Genomic DNA, 13,898 nt, shown 5'->3' with positions numbered 1-13,898 from the left:
AACCTTACTGGTGTCCCGGTCAACACAAGCTGGAGGTTGAGAGCCCTGGCTCCCCCTCGCGACTCCCCTCCCCTACGGGCGCTCTCTGCGTCCCGGTCCTGAGGCCAGGCGTTCCCCACCCCTGGGCACGGGGACCTGCAGGGTCCGTGGCCTGTCAGGAACCGGGCCGCACAGCAGGAGAGGAGCTGAGCAGGAGAGCCAGCGAGCGAAGCTCCACCCGCACCTGCCGCCGCTCCCAGAGCCAGCGTCACTGCCTCAGCTCGACCTCAGCTCGCCAGGTGTTACATTCTCATGGGAGCACCGGGCCCTGGTGCCACCTCTGTAAAGTGGGTGCAGAGGCGTGTAGGAGCCACACGCATAGCACAGACAGCATGTGCCCAGCGGGGCAGGGGCTCGGCAAACGTGTGTGTGGTTTTCTCCTTCTCTGGCTCCTGTTTGCGAGATGCCCGAAATCCGCCGGCGAAGGAGGAGTGCGCGTCGTGGGGGTCGTCTGTCCTCCAACGGGGGCGGGGGGGGGGAGCGGTGGGGGGAGGGGCGCAGCAGAATCCCAGGTGGCAGGGAGCGGGGAGCGGCACTCAGGAATGGCTACGCCTGCCCCGCCCGCGTCTCTGTTTGTCTCTCTATTTCGGTGCTCAAAAGGACAGGCAGGTGGCCAGCCACAGGGACCGAGGAATGAAAGGACCGAGAAGCTGTCGCTCGGCTGCTCGGCCCCGCGGGGTGTGGGTCTTCAGCGAGACTAGCTTGATGCTTTGTTTCCTCCTCAACTGGAGCAGCTGGGCAGGAGACTGGAATGTTTGAGATGTTTGTCAGGCGTTTCTTTTCTTATCCCCAGGCACGCGGCTCTCAGAACTGGCCAGAATGTCTGCGGCGAGCACCCCCCTTTCCCGCCGCCCCCTCTGCCTCACAGGCAATCTGCGTCTTTACTTTGGTTGGCTTCCAGGGTAGGGCCTGGGGACAGCGAGACTTGGCAAGCGTGACAACTCTGAGCTTTCCTGGGGGACGGGCTCTTGGTGGCCTGTGTTTTTGTTGCGGGGAGACCCAGAGAATGTGCGGGGTCAGCCCAGGTCCACGCTGCAAATGGGCGTGGGAGCTGAGAGCCCCGATCCACCTAATTCCCTTCCTTTTAAGTCTATTTCAAAACTCACCTGCTCCGTGACTCCTTCTCTGCACACCCTGCCCTATCCCAGGCTGAATCGGGCGGCTCCTGGGCCCCTGCAGCTCTCAGGGTCCTGCCATCGGAGTCCTGATCAGGCTGCGCTTCGATCACTGTGGATGTCACGCCCTCCTTGGCGGCAGGTGTGTCTGAGCTGGCAAAGCGGTGGCAACGTTGAGTCTGAATAAAGGAATGAATGAATGCATGCAAACCTCGCCGCCTCCTCCAGGCAGCCTCCTCTCCTGCACATGGGGGTGGGCGGAGAACCCCGTGGCCACTGATGGCTCATTATAATGACACTGTTAGCAACAACGACAGTAAAAATAAGCTGCCGCACCTCTGCTGCCACCAGCTCCTGGGCCTTACTACGAGCCAGGTGCATCCTCGACTATTTTACGGAAGGCTCGTGACAGCGTGGGAGGCAGGTATTATTATTATCCTATTTTTTTAAAGGAGAAATCACAGACCCTTCGATGAACGAGGGCGTCACCTGCAAACGAGACAGCTGTAGATGGGGAGGGGGGCTGGAGGGGGCGCAGCAGGCCAGGCCGGGCCAGCCTCTGACCGTGTTAGAGACCTAGGGGCTGCCCAGCGAGGCACCACAGACCCCACAGATCGGGCGTCTTAAAACAACAGGAACATGTGCTCCCATCACCTGGAGGCAAGAGATCATCCAGGTGTGGGCAGGGCCAGTTTCTCCTGAGGCCTTCAGGGGAGAATGTATTCAGGTCTGCCCCAGCTTCTGGGGGTCCCCTGGCGACCTTCGGTGCTCCTTGGCTTGTAGATGCACCCCCGACCCCTGCCTTGGTGCTCACGTGGCATTCTCCCATGTGCACATCTATGTCCACAGCTCCTCCTTCTACAAGGACATGGGTCATGTTGGATTAGGACGTACTCCAGTACGATCTCGGCTAAATGAATTACATCTGCGATAAGCTTATTTTTATGCAAAGTACCACACTCGGAGGTACTGGGGGTTAGGGCTTCAACATACAAATTTTGGGGGACACTAGTTAACCCATAACGGAAATCTGAGGATGCCTGAGGTGGGGCTGCAGGTTAGCTGGGCCAGCCACAGAATCAGCGAGGTCAGCCTGAGTGCCAGGCAGGCCCTGGGGACCGGCCGGCTGGAGCAGGGGATGATGGGAGCATTGCCTGCCCGGGGAAACCAGCCGCTTGTCAGGGAGGTATCACCCCAGTTCCCTGTCAAAGCAAACAGTTCCACCCCTACCCCATTCCTCACATCATAAACCCAGGGTGTCCTTACCTCTCCCTCCCCCTCAGCCACCAGATCTGAGCCCCCCCCCACCTCCTAAAGATCTCCATTCACCCCTCACAAATAAGTAAGTACACATATAATATTGCAGACAGCAAGGAAATACCTCGGGGAGAAAAAGCCAAGGAGGCAGGCATAATTGTCGGGAGGTGAGGGACGCCTCAGAGAGCCGCCCCTCTAAAAAGACGTGAGCCCCAGGGCAGGCAGGAAGCAGGAGGCTAGCTGCAGAGATATCCTGGGACAGTAGAACTGCCCAGGAAGTGGGCCCGGCCAGTGCAAAGGCCCTGAGGCAGGCATCTGCTGCTTGACCTGACGGGGTGGCAAGGGGGACTGCCCTGGTGTGGAGGGGAGGGGCAGGAGGCCTCGCAGGTGGGCGGGTCCCTTGCGGCTGCCTAGGACCCTGACTCTGACCCTGGCTCGTTCCCCGCCCCCTCCACATCTACCGGCAGGAGAGACCTCAGCATCCGAACGAGCAGCCTGGCTCTCAAACCGGCAAGAACAAACTGCATGATTTTCATCATTGAAATCACTTTATATAACAATACCACGAAACCCCGGGGAAGAGCCGCGAAGAGAGACGGCGAAGTCACTATGAATAGACACCCCGTTTGCGAAAGCCACAAAAGGGATCACAATATTTCCAAATCTTCCCATGGCTTCGTCTAATTGCCACCAAGTATCACTTTCTTCCTTGTGCATTAATCAACCAATTTAGATGTATTACTGTGCTTGACACACACTTGATTTCTGATAAATGAAACAAAAATATTTTAAACACACACACCACACTTGCACAGTTGAGAGCGGCCGGCCTGGCTCCCTGCCCATGCTCTGTCTGAAGCTTTGCAGAATCCTCGTATGTTCATTTGGCAAATTTTTGCTGAGGGCCTACTATGTGCCAGGCCTCAGGGGACAGCAGGAAGCAGACAGACAGAGACCCCAGCCCGCGTGTTTCCAAATGTCAGATGGGCGGTCAGGGTATCCGGGACAATGTAACAAGGAAGCCAAGGGCACCGGTCAAAGGGAGCTTCCGCCGTGGGAGAAAAATGTAAAACGAAACGGAAACAGGAAGGGGGTCTTTGTGGGGTGTGGGGGAGGCGGGGCGCTGAGACCCCCGGCTGATGCCTTACGGAGGATCCGACGGTCTAGGTCTGGAGGAGGCGAGCCAGGCGGCTCTGTGAGTGTCTTAGTCACCACGCCCAGCCCATTCTACAAGGAAGCACGATACCAACACCAAGCTCCTACTATGTGCTTCGGAAGAACCTACTATGTGCCACTTTATATGTGTATTTCATACCACAGCTCTACACCTCCTTCCATATCAGGGCAGAGTCCCCATTTTACACAAGGGGAAACCGGCTGGGGAAGGTCAACCCACTGGTCTGAGGTCACAAAGCCTGCGAGTGGCCTGCCTGGGGTCTGTCCCTAAGTCTGTCCCTAAGGCTGTTCGATGCTCCCGCCTGCTCACACGGAACTAGGGGAGGCCACGGCAGGTGCATGCGCTTGGCGAAGCTGGGGAGTGGAGGCAGGGCCGGGGACAAGGGCCGCCACCCTCTGAGTCCCGAGGTGGGGTGGCCAAGATCAGGGTGGGGACCGCGAGCCTTGAATTGAGGGTGTGACTATGTCCTCATCGGAGAGACAGAGACCGTTCCCCACCTGGAACGACAGGTGACTCACAGAAGGTCACGCGCTCAGAAGTGGCAGAGCCAGATTCAAACACCTTCCCCTGCTCCCGCGACCTCGAGGACAGCGGCGGCCGAGTGTGGGCTCAGCACTTCGGAGACAGAGATGCCAGCCCCTCTGGTGCCTCGCAGACAGCTGGCAGGGCTCGGCCCCGGCCGGAGGTGCCAGCAGCGGCCGGCCGGCCCGCGGGGGCCGCAGCCTTGTGCTCCTGCAGCGCAGGCTGTGGGAGGGGCGGCTGTTCTTAGCTCCTGCGCGCCAGAGAGAAGAGGCTCGGACCGGGACATGCTGATGGAGCGCCCGGCCACAGTCCACCCTGCTCCAGAGGGCAAGTCCCCAGGGAGGGCCAGCCTGAGCAGCCAGGCGGGAAGCCTGCCCCAGACCGCTCCGCTTGTCCTGTGTGCTGCCGTGTAGGCAGATACCTGATGGCACCGTTCGGTCACCATTCTCCTCCGGGGGCCGAGGGCCCCAGAGTGCCGCGTTCGCTGTGTGCGGCCAGCACCCAGGACAGTGCCTGGCATGGTGGACGACTCCGCAAATACACTCCACGAATGTGCACTGAATGCATTGATTAACCTGTGCAGTGGCCCCCACCTTCCTTCTGAGGAATTTGCTGTTTGGCGAGGGAAGACAGACATTTGCGAATGGCAACCACCGCCAGCCGGTCACGAAGAACTTTCTGGGCATCAGCCGCCAGCACGGGCACTTCCGCGCTTCATCTAGTCCTCGCGACGGCTGCGCAGATAAGTCTTGGCTGCCCCTGTTACACACGAGGAAGTCAGCCGAGGCGGAGCTGAGGGCTGGCCCAGCAGCGACTCCAGACGCCAGACTGGGCACCTCCGCGCTAGCTCGAAGATGGCGGCTGTGGCAGGAGCTCCAGAAAGAGAAGAGATGTCACTGGACCCTGAGGCGGAGGGCGGGGACCTGCTTTCTGGAGGAGGTTCCATGGGAGCAGTGACCTGGGGGCCTGATGCACCTGTCCCGGAGGAAACCAGGGCCTCCGGTGCATCCATAGTCACTGGCTATGAGGCGCTGGGTGCACCGAGGAGGCCGGGTGTCCACAGGTGTTGGGGGACCTGAGGAGGCCTTGAGTCAGGCAGGCGACGGAATGAGCACCGTGTTCGGGTGGGATCTCCCTGGCTGCTACGCGGAGGGGGCGCGGGAGGGGCCGGGGTGGCTGAGGGGAGCGGGGGTGCTAGGGGCCCAATCTAGCAAGCACTGGTGGGGTCTCAAGTTGGAGTCCAGATGGCTGGAAATCCAAGAGGTGGGAGGTTGGGGGCGGGGGCAGAGGCAGCGGCCGAGGGTGACGCCAGATTCCTGGCACAGTGTCTGGTGGGCGGAAATGCCCTTCTCTGAGCGGGGAACAGGCAGAAAGGTATCGGGGCTCCACATCGAGCCTCTTGCCCACTGCTCCCTCCACTCCTCACTTGCCAGCCCGCCTGGCACCCCGTCTCTCTGTGCTCAATACCTGTTCACCTCTCCATCACACCACGCACAGTCGGCCAGCCACCTGCCTCCCGGTCCACCCACCGAGACAAACATCCTATCCTCCAACCCAACGTGCGTTCTCCCCTAGCAATCACGCAAGCGTTAATCGAGTCAATTAACACACATGAGATGCTTGCAGCAGTGCCTGGCACCTCGATGAATACTGGCTGCGGGCAAACGATTATCGCTGTTGTCATTGTCTCTCCGCAGACGCACCCACTCATCATTCACCCATTAACTCATCAGCCACGCACCCGTCACTCACTTGTCCATCCATCCATCAACCCAGCACTTCGTTTGTCTCTGCATGATGCTCTCCATCTCCCCAAACCCTCTACACATTCGTCTTTCCATGAGCCTGCTCACCCGTCATCTATCCATCCATGCATCCATGCATCCGTCCATGCATCCGCCCATGCATCCACCCGTCTGTCCATCCATGCATCCATCCATCCATGCATCCATGCATCCATCCATGCATCTGTCCATGCATCCATGCATCCGTCCATGCATCCGCCCATGCATCCACCTGTCCATCCATCCGTCCATGCATCCACCCGTCTGTCCATGCATCCATCCATCCATCCATCCATGCATCCATGCATCCGTCCATGCATCCGTCCATGCATCCACCCGTCTGTTCATCCATGCATCCATCCATCCATCCATCCATGCATCCATCCATCCATGCATCCATGCATCCACCTGTCCATCCATCTGTCCATGCATCCACCCGTCCATCCATCCATCCATCCATCCATCCATCCGTCCATCCATCCATCCATCCGCCTCCTACCTGTAATCCATTCATCTATCCACACGCCTACCCATTATCTCCCCATCCATCCATCCATCCATCCATCCATCCATGCATCCACGCATCCACGCATCCATCCATGCATCCATCCATGCATCCACTCGTCCATCCATCCGTCCATCCACCCGTCCATGCATCCACCCATCCGTCCATCCATCCATCCGCCTCCTACCTGTAACCCATCCATCTATCCACACGCCTACCCATTATCTCCCCATCTACACATCCATCCTTTCAACTCACCCATCATCGTCTCATTCATTCCCACACTCCTCCACCCCTCTACAAGCACCCATCTACTGAACGCCCAGTCCTCGGCTCCCCTCCCAGGATTCAAAGCCGTGGAAACTTGAATCTGACACAGGACTCTCGGCGTTGTCGGGGAGGACGTACCAACACAGAGCAATCACCTATTGGAACGGGGGCCTCTGCTCTAAAAGCCAGAGGGAGGCAGAAAAGGCCAGGCTTTGCAGACTAATCATGGAAGCCTTCCTGGGGGAGGGAGCGCTGTCTAAAACCGTGATTCCCCAGGGGCATCCCCAGCCGCAGTGTACCAGCTAGCTTGCACAAAGCGGTGCTGCTCCACGCCACCTGCCGCCCCTCTGGGTTGCCTGTGCCACCTCTGCAAAAATTATCCTGTTATTTTTTCTAGTGACAAAACCAAGCCATTGAGACAGCAAGCTTATGCATGGTTTTGTAATAACAGTAATAAACTAGGACTCCATGCTGACGGCCTGGAGTCTACCTGTCGGCTGGCTCAGGGGAGTGAGGATTAGACTGGGGGGTGGGGGGCCCGGGAGGTGGAGAAGAGCAGATCCTAATTACACCGTGGAATTAATCACGCAACCTTTACAGAGAGGCCTTCGCACGTCATTATCCACCGTGGGAAGAGCCGCCGACTTGGGGTGTGGGGGGAATTAATTAAAGTTGGGGGTGCGCTCAGAGAGCTGAGGATAAAAGGTGCAAGGCAAGTGCCAAATGTGCTTATTAATAAAATATTGGCGCCAAGTTGCAGACATGACCAGACTGCACGCTGGGTGTCCCAGGGGTGGCTGAGAAGGGTGTCAATGGCTTCCGGCCTCCTGGGCTGGCTGGCTGAGCCCAGGCCTGTCAGAACCACTTACACAACTTCTCACAAAGAGGCCGCTCTGCGCTGGGCCCTGTGGTGAGGGGTGCTGGGGACACCGAGCCGCATCGGACCCAGGCCAGCCCTCAAGGAGCACAGACAGAGAGTGTCACTCAGTGTGATCAGGGCCATGATGGGCGGGAAGCCCAGAGGACGCAGAGGCCCGGCCTGGGCTCAGAGCAGACTTCCGGGAGGAGGAGACAAATGGCCTGGGACCCCAGAGATGAAGAGGCACAGAAGAGACAATCCGGGAAGAGAAGGTGAGGGACCGAGCGAGCCCAGAGTGGTGACAGATGGAATCCAGACTTTATCCTGAAGGCGGGGGGCGGGGGCAGGGAGGCGCAGGGAGCCGTGGCGGGGTTTGGAGTGGGAAAGTGGCACTCTCAGACCTGGGTGTCACGCACATCCCTCTGGCTCCCGTTTGCAGGATGGCCCAGTGGGCCAGGGGACGGGGTCCGGGATGCCGCTGGCTACAGCACACATTCGGGTGGCAGACTCTTTAATGTCGACGTCCTCCACGAAGCTCGAAGACCAGCGGTAGTTACTCTTATGACGATGATGCAAAGTACCCGGTGCAGTGCCTTGCACGCAGTAGGTGCTTATAATCCAGTAGCTGTTATGATGAGCAGCGAGATAGTGGCCGTGGGCACTAGCTACTGGCAGGGACGGAGGCCGGGAGAGTGAGGTAGAGGCCCCACTGTGTGCAGGCTTGGTGCTAAGGCCCTGACCATGCTGACCGTTTACCAGAGGGTCCCTGAGAGGTAGGAGCTGTCACCCCCATTTCGAAGATGAGGAAATCGAGGCTCAGAGAGGGAAGGCGATTCGTCCAAGACTTTCTGTTGCTCTGAGGCAGACCCCGGAGCCTGACTCCGAAGCTGGGACTTCCTTCATAATTGTCACATTAAAATGGGGCACAAAGGGGGCAAGCAGGCTTCGTGTGCTGGTGGCCTTGGGCCGGTCGCTGGACCCTTCTGAGCTTCGTTTCCTCACCTGAAGTTGGGGTTCATGCCGTGGATCCGGGGCACCATCTCTGCAGCTGGTGCCCCAGGATATTCCCATAGTACTCTGGGGGCAAAAGGCTGTCCGCCTGCTTGTCGGCCCGGGCTCTAGTGCCAGGCCTCATGTCCTGAGGAGGCCGTAGAGCAGGATGCGAACACACAACTCAGGGCACAGGGCCTGGCCCCTCGGGGCCGAGACAGAGGCATCTCCTGGACCCCAAAGTGAGGCCACATTTTCTCTGATCAAGAAAGCGATGTTGGTGTGAATGGTTCTGAACCCGGAAATCTAACACAGGGCAGGTGGCAGCTTCTACCCACTTACAGTGTGACCCTGGGCAAGGTGCTGACCTCTCTGATCCTCCCTCTTTTCAGCCAAAATACTGCAAGAATAACAGTGCCTCACTTATGGGGGCGCTGGTGGGCTCACGAGGATGTGTTTGCAAAGCTCCAGGCCCAGCATGGGTTGCGTGACTCAGGCCTGGAAGCTGGAGTTTCCTTTCTCTTCCCCCAGTTCCAAGGGACCAGGGCTCGGCTGGCCTAGGACAGCCAGGGGAGCCCTCGGACAGAGTCTGTAGGGGTCCCAGCCCGTGGCCACAGGCGCACCCCCCTCTCCTCCTTTCCCTCCCCCTCCCTGCCCCGGCCACAGCCTGTCAGGCCCCCGAGCAGCCCTTCGGAGGCTCTGATTCATCGCAGATGTTGACCAGTGAACGGGCTCTGGCTGGCAGGCGGCCTGACAGGCGGGGGCCACCTGGCCGGGGCCACGGGCTCCACCCTACTGCCCGGGCCAGGGCCGGCTTCCCCACAGCCGGGAGCCTCACCAGAACGGAATTCAGACAGATGCTGGAACCCACCACCAAAGCCTCCTCTTCCCCTGGGCTCCGAGGAAACACGAGATTCTGCCATAATGAAGGTCGCTCAGTGAGGCCAAGCCAAACAATTTACAGCATTTAGAGAGGCCGCTCGGCAAAATCAAAGCAGCCTGGAATTTCGACCCCAGCCACGAAGCCTGAGCTGTCACACCCCAGACAACCTGCCTCCTGATGCCTGGGCGGAGCCCACAAGAAGCCCGCGCGGGGCCGAGCCTGCCAGGTTCTTCCATGGTCTGAGCTGGAGGGGCCCAGCTGGAGCAGGTGGGGAACCTGAGGCCTGGGGAGGCAGAGCTAGGATGTGCTCCCCCTCTGGGACTCTGCACTCTGTTCCTCATTCCATCAAAGTCAAGAGCCTGGGCCCAAGGCGGGCCAGACCCAGGTTCGAATCTCAGCTCTACCACTGTTCAGCTGTGTGACCCTGAACAAGTCACTTAGCCTCTCTGGGCCTGTTTTGCCGAGTAGGAGCGCATAGATGCAACTCCTAGGATGGTTGCGAGGTCCAGGAAGACCCTCCGAGCAACCCCATAGGGGCGCAGAGCACCTGAAAGCGGGAAGCCTTACCTCAGTTCATTGTGTATTTGCTGAGCCCAGGAAGGGAGGAGAGAGGAGAGGCCCCACTTCCTGCTAATTCAGGACAAATGGCAGATCTTCATACCGAAGGCTGGGTGACCCGTCCAGGGCCACACGGCTACAAACGTGAGACTCTTGCTCCGGCCAATGCTGATTTAAAATGACCAGTCTTTAGAACAAAGGCCCCACCGTAGTCCCCCGAGACAGAGGCTTCTGACAAGGGGTGGCCCGGGGTGCCAGAAAGAGCCCTCAGATTTCTGCCCCGGGCCTGCCTGTCACGCGCAGGGCGACCTCAGGCGTGGGACGAGGCCGCTCTGGGCCCCCTTGCTGCAGCTCCGAGACCTGGGCAGCTCCCCGCCTCTGCCGCCGGCTTCCGAGGTGTGAACGGACGGGCTGGGGGGAGGCCTGCCCTGCCAATTACCCTGATTATCAGTGTTGTTGTTGTTATTCCCGGACCTGCCCTCGGGAGCGCTGGGCTGTGTGGAAATGAGGCCTCCAGCTTGGGGCGCTTGGCTCAACCTACCAATTTGCATCATATTAATTCTCGTCCTCTGCACGCCGGGTCTGAGACGCGGTGGTGACATGCAGCGAGCCCGCGAGGGCTGCCAGCCGCGGCGGGATCCTAAGCTGGGCAGACACGGCGGAGTGACGCTGTCCTCCCATACCCGCCGATGCCGGGGGTTCGGGGTGGGAGCGAGGGTCCCCGGGGCAGACCCAGCTGGGGATCCCAAGTCCGGGTGGGGGTTTCTCCTCTCCGCCTCCCCACAGGGCTGCACCTCTTTTGAGCCCTGGGCTGAGGCTGGAGGAAACCAATGTGCTCAAGGCCAGCGGCTGGCAGCTGGGAGGCCAGGATGCGAGCCGAGGGCGCGCGGCGGCGAAGGCAGGGCTCTCTCAGACGCCAGCTCCTCCCGCGCCCCGAGTGCTGGGGACACGGCGTGTCACCTCCGTTCTCGGCACCTCACAGGCGAAACTGTTGTAATGACAAATCGGGTCGCAGCTCCTCTCCCATTAGGCTTGTCATGACTTAAAATGCACTGAGAAACTAAAAACAGAGCCTTGCGTGACCTGAGAGGTTATCATCACCGACAGGGGACAAATGAGGGAACAGAGAGGCCAAGGACACGCCGAGTCCCTGGGGACGCTTGTTTTTCAGCTGAGTAGTCGGGGCAGGTGGGCGTCCCCCTGACCCCTCTTGGCCCCCAATGGCTCCGCATAGCAGACATGCTCCCAGGGGCCTGGGGCCACACAGCTGTTCTTGACTGGGGTACCAGCAGGCTCTGAGCCCCAGGGGCCAGGGGCAGGCAGGGGTGCAGGGCGGACTTCCGGAATCTCCGCATTTTCCTGGGAGCGATGCCCGTGGCTAGACTCGGCTGCCCGAGCGAGGAGCGAGGCCCGGCCGCCAGCGTTCTCCAGGCTGATCGGAACTGTGTCTTTGCTTCCCCAGTTTGAATTTTCTAAAATGTGGAACTCACAACCGTAACGGTGGCCAACACGTCCCCGACACCCCCACACCCAGGTCTCGGGAGGCGTCTTTCAAGAAGGAGAAACACCTGAGAGCATCAGCCGCACCTGAGAACAGGAAGCCCTGGGGATCCACGTGTCCGATGAGGGACCGGAGCTGGGTCTGAACAGAAAAGTGCCCACAGCCCACGTGAGGCAGAACCCAGAGCATCTTGGATGCCAAACCAGGGGCTCAGACTTCCTCCTGGGGGGGTGGCCACGGCAGGTCTGCAGGCAGAGGGGTGGCTAGGTCGCGGTGGTGCCTTACGAAGAGCACCCCAGGTGTCTGAGGAGGAAGGGATGCGCTGTGGGGATTGTCACCCCATAAACATGTGACTGGCATGAGTAGATTGTTTTCTCTATTTCTGTGTAACAAAGTTAGCAGCTTAAAACGGCAGCCATTCGTGACCTCACAGTTCCGTAGGTCAGAAGTCGGGGTGGGCTCGGTGACTTCTCTGGCGCCAGCCGAGCTGAGCTCCTACGGGGGCTGTCTCTCCAGGCCCTTCAGGGTGCTTGCGGGATGCACATCCTGATGGTTGCAGGACTGAGGTTGCTATTTCTTCCCGGTTGTTGGTTGGGGGCTGCTTGTCCTGCAACCCCCTCCATCTCAGCACCAGCTCGTCCCTGGTGGGGGACCCCCCCTTCGCACGCTGGCCTCTCTTTGACGTCCTCTTCTGCTGCCAGAAAATGCTGGAGAAAGTGCTCTGCCTGCAGAGGGCTCGTGTGATGAGGTCAGGTGCACAGGATAATCACCCGACCACTGACCGATAATCTGAATCAGATCTGCAAAACCCCTTTTGCCACTTGACGTGATCCCAGAGCAACAGCGAGGGGTGGGGGCGGGGCTGGGCTCGCCATGGGTACTTCTGATGCCGACGGAAGCCCTGTCTCCTCCCAGCTCTGAGGGCTGTCGATGGTCCTGCCAGGCCTTCTCCCAGGGCCAGAATAGAAACCGTTCACACCTTGGGGCAGGAGGGAGGCGGGCAGGAGCAGGGAGGAGGCACCTCTGCCGAGGCCGGGGCCGTGGGCTCTGGCAAACCCTCCTCTGGCCTTGGGGAGGGGCTTCCTGGACCTGGTGACCAGCCCACCGCCTCTGGTCTGCCATCACGGTGGCTTCCGCACACTGAGTACCTACTATGTGCCTGGCCCCGAGCAGTCAAGACCCACAGTATCTTACAGGCCGGCAAACAGGCCGAGAGCACCGCCCGGGCTGCAGTGGGGTGTGGGGTGCGAGCTCACCACTCCGGCTCCAGAGCCGGCCTCCCTAACCCCTGGACGGCCCTTCTGCCCGTGTGACCCAGCCCTGCAGCCGCTGGGAGGCTGTGGCTTTGCTGCCACATGGCCAGCTGGGGAAGTGGGGGCAGTGGGGGTTCGGGGTGGTGGTGACCTCACAGGCCTCACACCTCAGAGAGACAGGGCGAGTGGGCAGAGAGCAGGGGCAGGCCGTTCCTCCTGCCCCCAGCAGCCCTGGGCCCAGTCTCCCCAGCTCCGGCCCGTCTCCTCCAGGTAGACAAGGGGGATCTCTGGTACCGACGGACAGCATGGGCATGTCAGCCCCTTTGGGCTGGTGAGGAAAGAGGCTCAAAGAGGCGAGTGACTTGCCCACCGCCCCCAACCACGCTGGAGGAGGGGCCCAAGCCACACGTCCATGAGCCGGGCTGGCACTTCAAATCCCATTTGGCCACATTCTCGATGGGCGACGGTGGGGGCAGGTTTCAAAACCTCTCTGAGCCCCGGTTCCTTATGTCTTGAATTTGGGGAATAAGGGCTTGGGGTTGGAACCCTAAGATCTCGAAGAGGGACAAGGAGGGACTTGGGGGTCCTCGGGGTGGTGGAGCGGCTCCCCAAGGAAGGCGGGGGAAGGGCGGTGATGCCTCTGGAGCCGGGGACCAGCTGTCACGCTCATGCTGGAGCCCCTCCCCCACCGGCCCAGGGCCTCGACCGCGAGTGCCCGCCTCCCGCCCCGCGGTGCGCTTGGGCCTGGGCCGCCGCGGCCTGCCTTGTGCCCCCCACTTCTAATTAAATGACAGCGATTTTGACGTGGCAGGTGATCTTCTCGGGAAGCCTGGCTTTAAATTTAGCTTCCTCCCCAGCCAGCCCTTTGAAAAGGCTGCTCTACACGGAGAGAACGTGAGTCATCCACAGGCTGCCCGCCCGCCGCCCATCCAAGGCGGGGAGGGGGGGGGAGCAGTGGCCATGGCGGGGGACCAGGCCTCCCGAAGGCAGGGAAATAGTAAATAGGGGCGGATTAAAGGCGACGGCGAGCGTGGAGCTCCAGAAACGGTTCCGAGCCTCTGAGTAATTACCTGCACCCCTCCCCTCCCTCGCCCCCACCCCTTCCCCCAGTAAATTTGCTGAATGGCTCCGGGGCTGCCAGTTCACATGCTCGTCACACCCAATTCTGCCAGTGGCCCTCAGAGC

The sequence above is a fragment of the Rousettus aegyptiacus genome, unplaced genomic scaffold, assembly GCF_014176215.1.
Source record: "Rousettus aegyptiacus isolate mRouAeg1 unplaced genomic scaffold, mRouAeg1.p scaffold_m13_p_2, whole genome shotgun sequence".
Taxonomy (NCBI): Eukaryota; Metazoa; Chordata; class Mammalia; order Chiroptera; family Pteropodidae; genus Rousettus; species Rousettus aegyptiacus.
The sequence above is the reverse complement of the archived record's forward strand: the minus strand, read 5'-3'. Positions refer to the sequence as shown.